This window comes from Cyprinus carpio, chromosome B15 (assembly GCF_018340385.1).
Source record: "Cyprinus carpio isolate SPL01 chromosome B15, ASM1834038v1, whole genome shotgun sequence".
NCBI classification, from domain to species: domain Eukaryota; kingdom Metazoa; phylum Chordata; class Actinopteri; order Cypriniformes; family Cyprinidae; genus Cyprinus; species Cyprinus carpio.
In genome coordinates this window covers 1,162,874-1,182,127 of record NC_056611.1, presented here as the reverse complement: position 1 = coordinate 1,182,127, position 19,254 = coordinate 1,162,874, and the positions used below count along the sequence as shown (strand labels likewise).

General features: G+C 39.3%; 1 pseudogene; it reads left to right on the top strand.

Moving 5' to 3' along the window:
• Window positions 1-765: 765 nt before the first annotated feature.
• On the top strand, window positions 766-16,992 carry LOC109106466 (annotated as a pseudogene).
• Window positions 16,993-19,254: the final 2,262 nt, after the last annotated feature.

Here is a 19,254-nt window from a genome sequence, read left to right as displayed (position 1 = left end):
TCATGTGTGGACTATATTCCATAGGGTTGCACAAATCCCTCTGCTTAGACAGTGACATCACTATTTTGGATTTACCTTTAGTACAAAGTGTTTGTGTGTGTGTGGTGTGTGTGTGTGTGTGTGTGTGTGTGTGTGTGTGTGTGTGTGTGTAAAGCTACGTTGACTTATGTTATTCATACAATACCTACTGACAAATAAAGATCAAAAACAAAGCCGGCTGCAATGAATTTCTGTGCAAAACAGCTTTTACTACAGACACTTCCACACAAGAACATTGTTATCACACAAGAACATTTTAATAGAAAACAAAAAATATTTAAAGTAGATAAAATTAGAATAAATAAAATGGAAATGTCTACATACTACATACTATTACTACTGTAAACTTTGCAAATAGGACATCAGGAGTACTCACTGGAGTACTCACGTAAAGGATGCGTGCACAACTAATAACTAATATCATCACGCTATAAAGGGTTGGCCTGCGCTGGGTGCGCCCCTCCCCCTATAACTGTTCTGTCTCGCGGAGGAGCTCATTTGTGTGCATCTGTGTGAAACACGCATAGGAAAAAAGAACGACAGAAAGAACGGCTCCCCTCCAGCCGCGACTCGGCTCCCATCGTTCATGTTTATGAGCCGTTCAAAAGAATCGGTTCGTTCGCGAACGTCACAACTCTAGTGCCTTGTCGTGTATTAATGTTGTAACCTGCTGTTAACTAACTTTTTCTGTTCTCATCCTCGGGTCAATGAATCCATTTTAGCTTAATGGAAAATGGAACATATTTTTGCTTGATGGTGTTTGAAAATGTAGGGTACATAAGATATGCTTTCTTCGGTTTGGGATTTATTCTATATTGTGCTATTGTATTCTTTAATGCCCTTATTATTCTTGCAATTTTTCTGGAAAGGACATCCCTTGTGAAAAAGAAGTGCACTTAAGTATACTTTTATTAAGTGTACTTGCAGAAATAATATTCTTTAAAAGAACACACATAAGTGCAAATTAAATGTTTTTTTGTTGTTGTTGTTGTTGTTGTTGTTTTTTTGACCCTTAAATGCATTATATTTGTAATTAACTTCAAATGTATCTCATTTTAAAGTTATATTAAATACAACTAGTTGAACTTTTGAGTATTTATTTTTAACCACTTAAGTGGGACTTTTTAGAACATTTTTATATGTACTTTCATAATTGTTTCTAGTGTCTTTAAAATATGGTTATAGAGTACTACTAATGTACTGACAAGCAATTAATGTTTACTAAAATATACTTTAATGTCAATTAACAATACACTTAAGCATGAATTAAATTTAATGTTTTCGACCACTTAAATGCATGTTATTTGTAATTGATTTCAAATATATTGCAGTTTAAAATTATATTAAATGCAATTAGTTGAACTTTTGAGTGATATTTTTGAACCATTTAAGTGGACCTTTAGTATATTTTATATGTGCTTTAAAATATGGTAAAAATTTACTTCTGAATAAGCAATTAATGTGAACTAAATTATACTTCAATTTCATTTCAATGTATTAATTACCTAGTTACAATCAGCACAAACACAAAATGGAAAACCCTCTACATTTATTGACGAAACAATCTCTAAAACACATACACAAAAATGCTATTTGCTGATGCACAAGAAAAACCCAACACTATACATAGTTACAACACTTTAACTCACTTATTAGAAAGAGTCTGGAGAACAATGCAAAATCACTTACATACTTACCAGAGGTGGAAAGTAACGAATTACATTTACTCGCGTTACTGTAATTGAGTAGCTTTTTTGTGTACTTCTACTTTTTAAAGTAATTTTTTTTAATCTGTAATTTTACTTTTACTTAAGTATATTTTGTTTGAAGTATTGTACTTCGCTACATTTTAAAAACACATTAATTACTGAGTAAAAAAAAAAAATCGCTCTCTGGAAACTACTCAGTGGCGCCCCCAGAAAATTTTAACAGGGGTGGCCAGATGAGGCCACAGTAAATCTTGGGGTGGCACATCAAAAAATAAATAAATAAATAAAGGGTTTGCAATATTGACAAAAAAAATGATATCTCTGTGATTTCTGGGATTTTATCGATAACGAAAATTAGACAATATTTTGCTGTGTGTGTTATTGTGCTGATATCTTATTTCTAAGTGTGCTGACAGCTGAGGCTTTTTTTTTTTTAACCTTTACTCCATTTTTTTTTTAAGTGTGCACCATCTTTTAAGTCAGACACTTGCATTTGGGCTGTTAACAAGCAAATGCAATCAGTATCAACAAAATTGATCTTTGCAATGCAGAGAAAACAGAAACTGCATCTGAAGTACCATTTAGATGTTTTTACACACTGTTTAATGGAGCTCTGAGGGACATGGAATACTTTAACCTGGAGTTACAAATTAATAAATTATGTTTTGATATTTTAAACATAAAACATTGAAAACTGATGTTTGAAATTGTTTAAAAAATGAAATGGTACCTTAAATGTGAAATTAAAACAGCCAGTAGGTGGCAGCGAGTCACTGTTAATAAGTGAGTCATTGCGATTGAACCGAATCATTTAAACGGTTGATTCATTCAGGAACGAAACACTGTCATGTTGCTCAGAGACGCAAAACAGTGGCTGTGTTTGGAATTATTTTTGTTTTTAGAAATAGAGCGCAAAAAGTGAATATGTTGTCTAAAACGTAAAACTCTTGATATTAACTTCTTGTTTATTGAACTGTTGGATGAAATCAATGTCACATTTGCAATTATGCAGACTTCTGGAGAAAAACGTCACTCTTCGTGTGATAGTAACTATATTAAATGATATATAAATTATATAGATCTAAAATTAATAGATTTAAATTAATAGTAGCCACTGCAAATCATCCTAGGGGTGGCCAGGGGTGGCCGTATAAACTCTGGCCACCCCTGGCCATCCCTTGGGGGCACCCCTGTAACTACTGCAGTAAATAATGTGCAGGAGAGCAAACTGGCGCTAAAATCACAAGAAAGACACAGACGGACAGAAAGGCATTATGGTGCAGACACCACTGAAAACGAAAGCCCGTCATATTCTGAAGTTGAACTCGAAGGAAATGAAGTGAACCCCTGGCCATATTTATGCTTTATTATGCAGTGTAATCTGTGCTTGCCTAGGGAGACCAAACTAGCAGCTTATAAAATCTCGACAAGACATCAATCCTTTGCAAGCATGTAGAGGTAAGCTAAATAACTGCATCGTTGCACTGGTGGTTAAAATGAAGCTTTGACATCTTAGCAAGAGGTTTTGCACAAATTAGCCAAAAAGACTGGTGCGGAGTGTGCGATATATATCGTCTGCGATAATATCATAATTGTTGTTTTAATGATGTGCGCGTGCATTTATAGTGCGTTCTTTCACTGTGTGATTCAGTCTTGTAAAATGCATTTAGAATGATCACAAAATTGAAGATATAGGGGCAGAAAATTTACATATTTATGTAATTTCATATAGTAAATCAAAATCACACAAACAATGCCGTCTTTTCCTCCAAAAATCATCATGATATGTGTATATATATATATATATATATATATATATATATATATATATATATATATATATATATATATATATATATATATATACACATATCATGATGATTTTTGGAGGAAAAGACGGCATTGTTTGTATATATACATATGATGATTTTTGGATATTATATATATATAGGCTATATATTACAACAGGTCAGTAAACTAGTTAATTGAGAGACTTGCGTTTTAGACACCATATTGCCTGTTTTTGCTCTATTTCTACAACAAAAAAAAATAATTCCAAAACACAGCCACCAAAGCACAGTTTTGCGTCTCTGAGCAACATGACAGTGTTTCGTTCCTGAATGAATCAAACGTTTAAATGATTCGGTTCAATCGCAATGACTCACTTATTAACGGTGACTTGCTGACACATACTGGCCATTTTAATTTCACATTTAAAGTAGCTTTCGATTTTTTTTTTTTTTTTAGAATTAATTTCTTATAATTTCAAATGAGTATTCAACATTTTATGTCTTGCATATCAAAACATTATTAATGCACTTGTAACTGCAGGTTAAATGCATTCTTGTCCTGCACTAAACAGTGTGTAAATACATCTAAATGCCACTTCAGATGAAGCTTCTGCATTTCCTCTGCATTGAAAAGATGAGTTTGTTGATACTGATTTGCCTGGTAACAGCCCAAATGTCTTATTATTCTAAATAACTGATTCCTTTGATTAAAAACAACTAGTTTGAGATTAATAGGCCTATCCCAGGGGTGTCAAACTCAGTTCCTGGAGGGCCGTAGAGTTTAGTTCTAACCCTGCTCCAGCACAGTATCATGTAGTTTTCAAAGAAGCCTTAATGATTAGATTAGCTGGATCAGGTGTGTTAATTTAGGGTTATATCTAAACTGTGCAGGACTGTGGCCCTCCAGGAACTGAGTTCCACACCCTTGGCCTGTCCCATTAATGCCTCCCTCCCACTGTTAAATTGTAACTAAGTAATTTTTACTCTGAGTAAATTTTAAATGAGCTACTTTTTACTTTTACTTGAGTAGATTTTTAGACTGGTACTTTTACTTGTACTTAAGTAAAATTTCATTAATGTAATGGTACTTTTACTTGAGTAGAATATTTTTGTTCTCTTTCCACCTCTGATACTTACATACAAAAGTACCTAATCTCTCCATCATAGAAAACATCATTCTGTATGATGTATAAGCCTGTTTCCTCACTGGGGACCTAAAAATGTCCACAAGGTCAAAATTTACTGGTATTACTATCTTTGTGGAGTCATTTGGTCTCCATAAAGTATAGGATTACTAACACACAAACTTAATACACAAAAAAAAAAAAAAAAATCAAGAAAATTATCATTCCATGTACAACAAATGAGACCTTATTGTAAAACATTACCAAACTGTGTTAATGGTACCCCCGGTTTCACAGACAAGGCTTAAGACCAGCCCCAGACTAAAATGTAATTCTATAATTATGCTTTGGCAATACTGTGCAAGTCATGCCAATGAAGCCCATTTGAATTGAATTAAATATAATTCTGAGCTGTTTCAACTGAAAAAAAAAAAAAAAAACTTGCACTGACTGATCTTTAAAAAATATCAGTGCCTTTGTTTTGTCTCAAGGTGCACACCAGTAATGTTTTTTCTAAGGCATGTTAATGAAAATGACTTAAATGTCATAATTGAACTATGGCCTAATCTTGGCTTAGTCTAAGACCTGTCTGTGAAAGCAGGCCATAAATTCTCAAACCTTTACTAGCTCCAACATAAAACAGGACCGAAAAGTTTCTACTAAAATCTTACTCCAGCATTAGTGAATGCAAGTTTGACAAATAAAATAAAATAAAATAAAATAAAATAAAATAAAATAAAATAAAATAAAATAAAACTCCAAATGAACTAACTGGGAAGTGCTGTCTGTCAATGTCCCAGAAGCTCTCCATCGGCAGTAAACTTCAACTGTCATGAAGTTGCACACCATCTCTCCACAGTCTCTGTGAACGAAAATGTTCCAAAAGGCAGAAAAGTCAGAAAAAAATTCCTTAAGGAAAGAAAGAAGAACAATTGTTATAAAACATATGAAAGTGAAAGTGGTGACATTTGCCAAGTATGGTGACCCATACTCAGAATTGGTGCTCTGCATTTAACCCATCCAAGTGCACACACTACAGTGAGAAGTGAACACACCATGAACACACACACCCGGAGCAGTGGGCAGCTATATCCAGCGCCCAGGGAGCAACTGGGGGTTCAGTGCCTTGCTCAAGGGCACTTCAGCCATGGGTAGTGAGGGTGGAAGAGAGCGCTGTTCATTCACTCCCTCCTACCTACAACTCCTGCCAGCACCGAGACTCGAACCTGTGACCTTCTGGTTACAAGTCCAATTCTCTAACCTTTAGGCCACAGCTGCCCCCATAAAAATATATCCATATATAAATGGTTCAGTTGAGTGAAAGCAATAGATATAGTTGCAGTCCAAAGTTTACACCTTGTAGTCTCTGCAATATATTAATAATTTAAGCAGTAAGAGGGTAGAGGCGTAGAATCATTAAAAAATTGCAATTTCTGATCTGATGATAAGGTATATGTAAACTTTTGACCACATCTGCATCACCTAAGAGGTGAATTACCTCAATCATCAGGGCAACAATTCATTAAAAACTTCTAACATCACCTCTTCAGTACTGGTCTGTGTCTCCACACTGTATCTCTAGTAACAAATCTGTACTGATCCTGCAAAATGAATACCTCCAGATAAGTACAAAATATAGCCTACCATATTACAAACACAAGCAGTAACGGAACATCTCGCTCTTCAAATGCAAAAAGAAAACAACAACAATTATCAATATATTATCTATATATTATCGATTATATATATTACAAGATCGGATCTTTGAATTGTGTTCAATAGCGTTAAGTTTAATTTTAAATCATTTAGTTAAAATACAATATTGTATTTTCAGCAGCCAAATTTCTTGGTCCACGCACGCGATAACATTCCAATATCAGAATTCATTCAGATAATGTTAAATTATAGGACACGATTTATTCACCTCCTGAGTCCATATAGCAAGAACTGCCAGTGAAAGCCGCAGGAATGGTAAGAAATTAAGAATAAAGAAAGCTTATATCAAGATATACTTACTTGATTCATTATCTGCAGTAAGTAAAGACTCATAATCATCCAAAAGCACCGCTCCTCTGTTCTCGTTTGATCAGCGCAGCTCACGCGTCACGACTCCAGAAACATGGCGCGCAGCACATTTTTCAAACCCTGCTGAAGTAGCGCGCCATCATGACGTAGTATTTTTGGCACACGCGCATAAAACAAAATAGATACTTAGAGCATCATGTTATTTTGGGCTTTTCATTTCTGTTCAAGTTGTCCTAATTCATTGTGTAGTTAGACCAAAGATTTGTTAGACTCATTCATGACTCATTGACATAACTAAAAGGCAGTATTTTTTTTTTTTTTACAATGCAGTGTAGAGTAGTCTAAATAAAATCAAATGTATTTGAATGTAAATTAATTTTGTTTAGATCTGCTGAAGTTTTGCTTGCAATTAATGCAATTAAATGTTTAAGTGGCTTAGAACAACATAATGATATTGAAAGTATTCTGTACACAGATGTAAAGAACAGTACTACATACAATTACACAGTACTCTCATAAATGACACTGTATGTCAAATAGTATCTCGAAAATTAAACTTCATAGAGTTTATAGTGCAAGAGCTGGTGATGAAAATTTCAACAATAAGTTTTATTGGAGTATACTGTATAAGTGTCAGGGACCAGGCAAGCCCGGTCCCAGCCAATCCACAATGTTCACGCTCCCCTGAGTATTAATCACCCTCACCTGGTCATCATCAACGATCTCATCAAGGCACTATAAAACACTCACCTCAGCCCCAGTTCACCGTCAAGCCTCCAACAGGAACAGACCTCATGTTTCTGTCCCCAGCTTGCCTCGCATCCCAAGAACTCCACGACGTAACGTATACGTATACGTATACGTACACGTACTTTTGAAAATCTAACCTCTGTGTCATTGTTTTGCTGTCTCCAGGATTCCCGATCCATCCCAGTTACCTGATTTCCCATCAATCTCCTGTATCTCCTGTGTTCCTGTCAAGCTCGCTGGACAGTTCCCTCTCCTGTAAAAGAAAAAGGGACAAGCTTTAGTAATCCGTGATTGTGTGGCATTGACCTCTTGTCTATGGACGTACTCACCTGCATTCCGCCTCTCACTGAGTGATCTGCACAGAATCCGCACCTGAAATCACCTTCTACTCACCGTGCACTTATTCTTGAGAAAAATAAACATTGTTGAATTCACTTACCTCTGCCTCCAGTGACTATCCTGACAATAACAAAGTGTATTTAATATTAGAAGAAATATATGATAACTATATCAAAATAAATGTATTTATTTAAAACACAATAAAATCATAATTATGTAAAATGTATGTTTAAATAAGAATTAATTAGACATTATTATAAAGTGCATTTTTTAAAAAGTGCACTTAAGTATGTTAAGACCTATTGTCATTAAAGTGTACTCTAACTACACTTAAGTGGCCTTTAATTTAAATTATATTATATTATCTGCAAGTGTACTTTTTAAAAAGTAATACTTGAAGTACACGAAAAGTACACTTTTACTGCAATTTAGCACAATTCTTTTTCACAAGAGATTGCACCAGCCCATGTACATTCTGATTTTGTGTTTATCCGTCAACTCTGTGTTTGGAACAGCTGTTTTTTTTTTCCAAGGTTACTGACAGACTTGCTGTCTGATACACACTCAGTCTCCTGTGCAGCATGTATCTTACAGGCTTTTGCCATTTTTTCAAATGCATCAAATGAAAACATGAATGTTAATGTTAATGGAATTTGACAGGTACAGTATGTAGCAATCAGTAAACCATTACAATACAAAAACAATGTTATGTTATGATTTTATCTTTTTTTTAATATCTATAAGCTGGATTTATCCGATCCTTTTATGTTGGTATTGCTGGTATATTAAAAGCCAGACTCACGATGTGGTGGTAACAAACTGTGAAAGGTTTACTGTCACAACTTTGAAATTGACAAGCTTTCTTGTGCAAACACTATTGTTAATAATGTTTTTGGCTTTTCATACTGACCACAACTGATATCATGCCTTTAAGTTTTATACTCTTATGTTAAAATTCTTATCATTTGTAGAAAAAGCTCACTAGATTTCAGCGAGAAAAGCATATCAAACTTGTATTCCACACATAGTGATCCTCTTAAATTTCTCAGTAGCTCTTTTTTGCGAGGTCACTTTGAGTCGGTTTGCAACTTTGGAACTCCCTATAGGGCTGTCAATCATTCTTTCATTAGAGTTTCTCATTGTACCACCCATACTGAACCCTCTTGTTTATGGTTTGAAATTTCCTGAAATTTGCAAAAAAAATTCTATGGATTATAAAAGCTTTCAAACAGCTGTAACAAATGGTGCACAGAATGTTAACAAAGTTCAATGAATGTATGATTTTATTGTGTAAATCATGTAATCATGATGTACATCACATTTTATGAACCTGTGAATTTGAGATTTTGCGTTTTCCTGTAAATCTTGGACCCACAACTATATATTTACTATACATATTATTTATTATTTAGCCTGTTGCTGGATTCATGCACTGGTTAAGACCCTCGGTCACGTCTCAGATACCAAATATATCAGATGCTGGACATTGCTTGTAAAATTAATATATGCAATATAAATATATATATTAATAGTAATATAATATGTATTATATATTAATATATAATATATATTAATAAATATTAATAGTAATTTATATATATTAGTGCTGTCAAACGATTAATCACATCCAAAATACAAAAAAAGTTTTTGTTTACATACCAAATGTGTGTACTGTGTATATTTTATTATGTTTATATAAATACACCGATTACAAAACACATGCTTTAAATGTGACATACTATATTCATTTAATTCCTAACAAGCGAGTCTCATCCATCCGATGCTGTGAGTATCGATCTCCCGTTTATCAGCATCCCTCCTCCACCCCATCTCCTCACTTCAAGTTCATTTTACAACTATACAGGGAAGGGGGGGTACTCTAGGTTCTGCCATTCCTAAGCTCGGAGCCCTTCCCCGGACAGCACGCCAAATACGCATTTCCATACCTCAGCTAATTATATGTAAGCGTGAACTTGTGATATCTAGCATATGATTAAAACGATGAGTGGGCCCTGTGGCACTACCTATGGCATCCATCACAATGTTAAAGAGGAGAGGAGAAACCACGTCTCTCTGACGGACCCTGGTCTGAATATTAAATGCCTCTGAGAGCTCATTTTGGATCTGCACTTGACTGGATTATTACATCATAATTTGCCTGGAGAGGTGTAATCACTTTCTGAGGTACAAATTCATTTTCCAGAGCTTTCCATAAGATAGCCCAGTGAATACAATCAAATGCTAATCAAAAGTTAATAAAATATGATAAACATTTGTCTCCCACAGCATATTAGATTAGATTAGATGATTAGATTCAACTTATTGTCACTGCACATGTAGGTACAAGGCAACGAAATGCAGTTAGCATCTAACCAGAAGTGCAATAAGCAGGTAAGTACAGAATATACAAGGTCTACAATATGTACAATAACTATACAGATAAGTATTAAGTACATAATTTACAGATTTTAAATACTATCAGCATGATATACACGATAGGTGTACTATGAACATACTATACAGATGGATTATGTGAAAGTGTATGTACACTATAGGCAGAACTATGAACATATGAACATAATTTACACTATTGCAATGGTCAGTTAAAGTGCATAGAAAATATTTCAGTGTGCAAATGGATTATTCAGTGTTTTCTGGATGAACAGACAGTAGTGCAAGTAATTGTTTTTTTTTTTTTTGCTTGTTGTAAATAAATAAATAAATAAATCGGTCAGGTGTAAGTGATATTATTCTTTCCTCCATCAGTTTGAAGGATGGTAAAAGATCTGATCACAACATCTGCGATTTGGCTGAAATCCTGCCTGTTTCTTCTCTGCTTGTCTGCTCATCTTGCTTACGACAGTCTTGACTGAATGATCCTTCATAAAAATTTTGCCTGCAATTGAAAGCAGGCTGATACCTCGATAATTCTTACAGTCCCGAGTGTCAACTTTTTTGTGAATGGGCACAGTAAAATGGGCCTTCTTCCATGCACTGGTACTTTCCAGATGGTCCTGAGTGGTAGGTGCAGGCAATGAATTAAAATATCACCTCCTGCCTTTACTTCTACTGTAGTGATCCCATCAATGCCTGGTGCCTTGCCATGTTTTTTTACGTTTTGATGGCTGCTTTTTATCTCTTCAGTGGTCGGTTCAGTGTCGGACATTGGTGTTTCTGGTTGGTCAATAGGTGGCGGCTCCTCTGAAGGTCCTTGGGGTGGGACATGATTGTACAAATGTAGCGTATGAGCAGTTCATTCATTCATTGGTTCTGAATTAATGAATCATGGCTCGTTGAATCTAAAACAATGCACATTCCTTGGCTAAAACCCAAAGCTTTTAGCCCCTGACTCCATGCAGGGTAAATCAAACTCTCTGCAAAGCTGAATGCCGGCCGGTGCCAGCATGGCTGGGGTTAAATTCCTGACCAGGTCGGTAAAACTTTATTACCCCAACTGGGAGAACAGAAAAAGGCCCAGCTCGCTAGGGAATTCTTAAGTAAGAAAAGGAAAGTAATATATTCTAAATGTAAAGTATTGACTGTATTTCCTTTTTGTGCTTGGATGTCTTCCATATCAAATTGGAGTAGTATCTACAATTTTATTGTGTTAAATCAAACTTTAAATGTGTTGTAATTCTGCATATGAATTGTAAACTTATGTTTCTTCCTACCTTTACCTGTCATTTTTGGTATCTGTTTAAAGAAAAAAAACCGTCTTGCTTTTGACCGAACCACTCATACATAGGAAAATTACAGTAAAATGTATTATTCTGGACTTACCATCCTTGCTGGAATATAATTGCTTGACAAAATTCTGACAACACCATAACTGCTTAAGGTTTTCTATTCCCTTTTCAAGGTGATCTTATTCGTTGTTGTCTTTCAAAAAGGTACTGTATGTGATTTTGCCATACTGCGCGATCATTCTGCATGATTCTGCTATCTCTCCTCACCTTCTCTCTTCGATCACCCCTTTCACTCACTCACTCACTCACTCTCTCCTCTCGCTCATTTTGTTATTTGTTTTTTATTGTATTTGTTTTACGTTTTGTATTGTTATACGCATATTTACTCTGTGTGAATCGTAGTTTAGTTTGATGGATTATTAGTTCAATTATTAAAAGCCAATATATTCATGATTGCTTCTGTCTAAAATGCTCACATTACGAAGTCAATGAAATGTTTGATCTTAGCTACAAAAAACTTATGTGTTACTTTTAAGTAAACTAAATTTTATAAGGACGGAGAATGGTTTCATGGCCAGAAACTATTTTTCCTGGAATTATAAGAAGTGATAACTTTATTGAAGTTGACTAAGTTAATCTTACGGCCTTTGCTGGGAAAAACCACTGTTTGATTTGCATTAATTCCCAGGTAAAAGATATCACATTAATTGATATGAAGAATGGAATATTGACCATATTAATGAGTAAATTACAGTGCCCTTGTAATGAGTTTATTGATATATACAATTGACCTATTATTTTCATCTTCAATAATTTTTAATGTAACTGTTATGCGAGATATATTAATCATATTCCTGATTAATTATTAAAATTCCCTTATATCATTTTTGAGCTAACGTTTAACGTACTACCAGTGCGGCTACAGTATTTTGGTGGAGAAACGCGGGCATTTCAAACAAACTTCATTTTATGAGCAATTCCAGTTTCAATCTGTTATATGGTTATTAATAATTTTCTGCAAACGCGCGCTATGAAATTATGAGATTGTGAGATAAGTCGCAAGACGCGAACTCATCTAACTGAACGTCTCTCCTAACTGACAACAAAAAGCTGATCAGTCAGCACATTAACAGTTTCTAGAAATACCTAACAGTATAGTCCCACTGTTTATTTTGCTGAAAAAGTACACTGCAGTATAATGTTAAATTTCCCTGTTAAGAGAAGATCAAGATCTCTCTGCAGTGAGAACATTTAATATTATAACCTGCTATTAAAGACGAAGAAATCTCTTTTTTTAGGACCGAGACGTAAATCTGATCAGAGCGACGTTCCTTTGATTCAGTAGTTAAAAGGCCTTGTAGATACATATCGATATTGAATTCGTGGTTAACCACAGTGATATTCAAAAATAAAGCGATAAAACTCCTGGTCGAGAAAATTGGCTTAGCTACCCAATTTTTAAACCTAAAACATTTAAATCATAAGTGCTATTTTTGATAATGTGGTATGGGAGTGCAACAGACGGAAAAATTCCTGTTGTTCACATTTGCGTGTTTTGCAGCTAAGAAATCCTGCCTCACGCTCTGTGCAGTTATAGCCCCTTAAAGGTACAAACCTTGTCCTGTTGGAGAATCAGCGCTGGACAAACGCTCAGATTCTAAATCACACTGAAGTAGGGTGTAATTCCCGCTAACTAAACACCAGAGGGCGTCCTTTAAGGGTTTAGTAGTCTCAATTACACCCTGCCTTCTGACTTCAGTCTGCAGTGAGTGCAATTACAGCCATCTCGTGGCCGTTTCAGATAATGCTAATTTTTTTTTTTTCCTGTGGTTGTTGAATTAGCCCGTCTAAATTCTCAATAATTTATTTTGCATTTTACCGCTTTGGCTCGTGCGAATATTATTTTATGTTAGGACAAATTTTCCTGCCTTTGACTGTCACACTTACTTTGAGTTTGGGTTCAAACATGATGATTGACATTAAAATTTAAATTGTTTAATAGTGTAAATTAAGTGTCTCAGGTTAACCATGATTGACGCCCACTTAGAAGGAAGTGAGCCATCTAGTGGCCATCTCCTGTTACGTCACGGTTCATAGCTTTCAGCTCTCTTGCTTGCTTATTTTAAATTTCTCGTTTAAACCAGTTTTGAATTTTTAAATTTGAATTAAGTTTTCTGTTTACCAGGTGAAGCACAGAGAGGGAGTTTTCATCCCCTTGTGGTGAAAACCAGCTACTGCGCGGGCCTTCTCCCATGTTTCATCCTGTCTATCTTTCTATTTTGATTTTGATCTTTTTCTTCTCTCTTTTTGGGTTAGGTTATTTTTGATAATTACCATCACTATCATAATTCCCTTTTTGTTGTATCATTATTAGGTAAAGCTGTTACCCTCTCATTTCTAACATATTGTATTTACTCAATTGATTTTTAAACAAACAAGCCTTAATTCACTTTAAGTTTTCCCTTGTTCATCCTTTGTGTATTTGATTGGTTGATTGGAACAGTCATCTCAGGTGTTCCAGTGCAAGGTTGCCCGACCATCGTTACCGAAATGTGATAAACCCCATCCACTTATTATAAGCCACAGAATATTATTATTCCACTCCCGGGCCCCCCGATATATTTTTAATGTTTGTAACAACTTGGCCCATCTCTTCTCCAAGCCCACACCATCTTCCTAGGTTTCCTACCCCGATAGCCCCACTCACCTGTTGGCGCCTATCTTAAAACCTAGCAGTAGGCTTAGGCCCTCCTTATTCCTCCCTAACACATATTCGTGTTACTACTGTTTTATCTCATTTCAAGTGTTTGTTTTCACTTTGATCTTTTTTTCTGTCCTTTGTTCTGTTGTGATTTTGTTTCTTTCATTTCACAGAAAGACAGTAACCTATTGAGAGCCACCAAGGAAGCTAAAACAGTATAGTGACAACCAGCAGCCGGTGTCATCACGTGACCCGCTATGCTACTGCCTGTCAAATCTCCATTTCAGGTCCTACGCGTTGACCCAAGTAATTTGGCTCGTTGTCTCTGCGAACTGTCTGACTGTTTGCATCAGTTAAGCCCCAAAATTCTCATAACAACCGCATATCCCGTATGGAGTATAGCTCTTTAACCGTAGAACGAACTTGCATTCGGCTCTCTTTGTGTGTATGCTGTGGTTTCTCTCACCTACGGTGAGGCCCGGATGTAAATTCCGTTCATCCCGGCCAGTATCCACGGGCAACCTCTCGACATGGTTGCAAGCAGTGACGACCCCCTACCTGCCCCAAGGACGCCCATGTAAACTGCAGCAACCTAAACCAAGATCAACTGGACCACCGAGGCCAGATGAACTGATGCAACACGAGCCAAACCCAAAGCTACAACTACAAAGAGCTCGCCAGGAATCCTCGAAGCCTGAGTTCACTTCTCGTCACCCCGTCACGGCTCTAAGCGTGAATGGGATTCAACATCAGACCTGGGAACAGCAATCAGAAACACTTATGCTTTCAAGCGGAGGAGGCCTGGAAGGACCAGGCCCCGAACCCAGAGTGACCCTTGATCAGCTCCTCCTCGAGCTCCCAGAGAAACCAGCCGAGAGAAGAGGACCCGCCACAGATCCAGAGCTTACAGAAAGAAGTTAGAAAGACTTCACAAATGCCCTGCAAGATCTTCCGCGCTCGCACACAGACCCAATAGGACAGTTGGACGAGAGAAGAAGCCCGGAAGGAAACTCAACGAAAAACTCCCGCAATGTGCATCTCCTATAGACGTATCACAGACCTGAACTGAAAGAAAGAGACTCTCAAAGCCAGGGCCTGCGAAAAAACACTTGCAAGCGGCCCGAAAGCTAAAATCGGACAAGCTTACTCTGCAGAGAGACGATCTCCAAGATGAACGTGACACGTTCACAGCTAACGGAAACATTTACAGATTACAGAGTGGCTGGAACAGAGAAACACACACCCTAGAGGTTCTCCCCGCCCGCCATCCAACCCTTCCGGCCAGAACCCTGCTGAAAAGGGGGGTTTTAGCCCCCATGGCTCAAGTACATCACGCAGCTGTCCCAGAACACCTGTCAGCAACCAACGGAGGGGGGAGAGCCCTTCCAGAGAACGCATGCCACTAACCCCGCACGGCTCCCCGAGAACTTGACAAGTTCGCCAGAAACCGTCCCTACGTTTCATCCAGATCCTGCGGAGGTCCTGACGTTCCACGCGTTTTACAAGACATTGACTTTCACATGACAAACTGTCGCCACCGTGACAGCTATGGACAATTGTAACCTGTTAAAAATCCACGTCCCGCCGTGATGGTGCATAGGAGTCTGGATGGTCACCCAGAGACTGTCAAAAGTGGTCTACCAGCAACCGGAGAAAACTTTGATTCTTGATTCTCTGATACCAGACTCAGACCAGCTGCTCCTTAACGCTATTGACCTCAACGGCCCCTTGAAAACCCAACAGACTTTCTAACAGTCCACTACGAAAGCCTAACTTCGGAGCACGCAAACAACCAGGTATGCAACGGAGTCAACTTTTAAACTCTGTTCCCTCCGAAACCTACAGGCCAAGTGGGAGTTTTCCATCGCGGAGGTCTCGCAGCGTGTCCGTGTAGCATGTCTACACAAGAGTCATGGGACTTACCCACCAAAGCTTACACAAAGCAAAAGAACTGAAAAGACTGTGAAAAAACCCACAATCTACTCTGTCTCTGAGCACTGCTCGATTGACCCTAGAGGGCGCCCCCCAACACCCACAGTCACAGACCTTTTTACGAGAGTCAAGAACCGTTGCCAAGGCCAGCAAGGGCCCCAACAAATCGTGGTGGTGCTCATCCAACCCATAGCGATCGCTTATAAAGATTCGGGGGCCGGCGACCCACAAAGAGCTGAATCCCCACGTCCCAGGACCCACGCCGCCCCGACAGCCGCAGTGGAACCACTCTCGACACACACTGGTAACCCTCCTGTCACACATCCAAAAACACAGGGCAGCCACTCGGAGACAGCAAATCCTTAGGGTGCTGAAGAGCTTCTTTATCATGAAAACTCGCAAGGAAGACAAGGAGACAAGACAGACGAACCAACCTCCTATGTCTAAGCATAATACTGTAAACCAACCAACCCTGTCTAACTGCCCTTGACGAGCCAAGGCAACCCCGAACACGCTCGTCATCCAAGACCACAGAGCTAACTGGCACACTCACACGGTGACAGCATCACCCAAGCTCCACAGCTGACAGCTGCACACCCTGAACGAGACAGCACAGTTCCTCACACCAGGTACCACAATCCCAGAGTACCAGAAAATGCTGTTTTGGCTACCTGCCTCCGCGCGAGCTCACAACTGGTCCTAACCACCGCATCGATCGTCACATCTGCCCCGATGCCAACATTCCTGGCAACCTAGAGGAAGCGAAAAGGGGGTAAGCCCGAAACGACTCCACCTGAACATCACGTTAGAAAAGGATGAGCATGGAACCCTGATCACACTGACATACCCTACAGTGATCTCATCTCACTTGTCAAAAGACTCAGATTTGAAGGCTAATAGACAAGATCGCACTCTTACACCGCAACCTTTTGAACGAACTTTACAGTCATACACCAGAAGTACATCCGGTTTTGACAAGATGCTTCCATTCACCTGATGAGTGGCCTATGAGCTCTAGTACAATCTTGTGGCACATTTCACCATTGGACACTTACCCACTCCTCATCAGCAAAGACCTCCTAGAATCGCTTTGAAGACCTTTACGTGGAACTTCACACAGCTAAAGTCGTGGGGTCTCAGTGCGATAAACTCTTCCCCCAGCCACACAGTCCTCCGGTGACAGACCTTGTCAGGTCACAGAGGTCACGGGAACTCCCCACAGAGCCAGAACGGCCAGGTCCACATAGGTCAACGGGAACCCCACAGAGCCAACTGCCAGTCACGCAGGTCACGGGAACTCCCATAGAGCCAGACTGCAGTGTCACGAGCTCAACGGAACCCCGCAGCCAGCCATGGGTACACGCCTCACAAACAACCAGGCTCAGTTCGCTCCTCTGCAGCCTTAGTCACCGAACAGGGAACGGGTGATACCAGCTTACAACCAAAGGGGTCGCTGCTCGCTCCATGCAGTGTCAAACCTTAAAACCACACCTGGGTTTCTTTTCCAACCTCTCACCTTAATGTTGGACCTCGGACCTCACACTGAAGCACACCCCTCACTGAGTTGTCATCTCATATAGTGTTACATCCTGTGCACCAACTGGACGGTAACGACATCACATGCCCAAGGCCTACCGGCCTGGGATGCTAGTGAGCCATGACCTTTCAGGACTTTGACGTGGACGACCTGTCCATAGGGCCCATTCCACCTGCACTGATACCCGAAGGTAGTTACAGACAACACATTGTTCACTGCCCCTTCAAAATTCATCCTCCATCACATCTGTCATGTCATGACCAAATACCAGGTGTGGCAGACGGAGCGGGACCGATGACCACACCTCGCGTATACACAGTCTCCCACCAGAGCGTCGGTGAGACTGAATGAACCCTGCTACACCTCTAATACCAAACCGACTGATGACACCCGATGTGGGAGCCGTACCCAGGTTGAATCTCCAGTGCAGCGAATTCTACAAGAACGCTAAGGCACTTCAAGCGATACAGTTCGTACAAGATTCCCATCGCCTCACACACAACCAGTGCGGAATCATCGAATCATGCCTTGAGAAGGTGTCATCCCGTCCCGCACAGCACCTACTCCAGAGCCCCCATCTGGGCCCGTCCTCAACCAAAATGGCGAATGAACACCCCACCATGGACTACAGGAAATTGATTCATCAGGTGCCGCTGTCACAAACCGCCCCCATGACCCACTAAGAACAGAAATACCCCGATCAAGGAGCCACACTTCTCTAACACTTGATGTGGCCTCTGATTCTGACATTCCGGTGCACCTGGAACCCAACACAATCGGGCATTCACATTGGCAAACCGACAGTTCACCGTCAAAGTGGCCCGTTCAGCTACGCCAACTCACCAGCTGCAATTCCAACATCTTCTACAAAGCATTACAGACTCTAACTATGCCAACTCAATTTTTTGTGGTGCCCTCCTTCCGAGCTGAAACGAATGGTTTCAAAACTGCAAACAACAGCCATTCAACCACCAACACCTGTTCCAGGAACGTGCTACGCATCACAAAAACACACAAGTGCTTGTGTACTGAGAAGGTAAAGGACACTCAAAGCTCCCAGGTCCGACTATGACTTAAATGTTCAAATACTGACACCCTCGCCACAACTGGCGCAACTAAACAACAGGCTGTGGTCACTCCCAACCCCCCCCACTTCAGGTTAAAGTGATTACACACAGCTAAGACACTTTACAAACTAGACTTCCTACTCAGAGCCCGCTTACGCTGGCTCCTGCTGTTTACAATACCAACCTATCCGACAGCAGGTTTTCTGACGCTCCATAAAGACTTTGTCTTAACCCACCTCTCAACCCCCTCCAGCCACCCTTGCACTGCGCTGCTACACCCTTACAACCAGTGCCTCAGAACCCACTGCATGAAAACAAAGCACATGCTGCATGCACATAACAACACTGTGGTTGTGCAACCGTCTCTGACAGCACAATGCCAAGGCTTGGTAATGCCAAGGCGCATAAAGGGGGATAATCCACTGTATCCATGACTGATCATGTCTGCACAACGCAGTAACACCAGAGCCCTGACGAGACACTGACAGCGTCATGCCAACAGCAAGATGTGGCAAAACATGGGCCAAGGCGAGTAAAAAACCATCGCCGCCCACG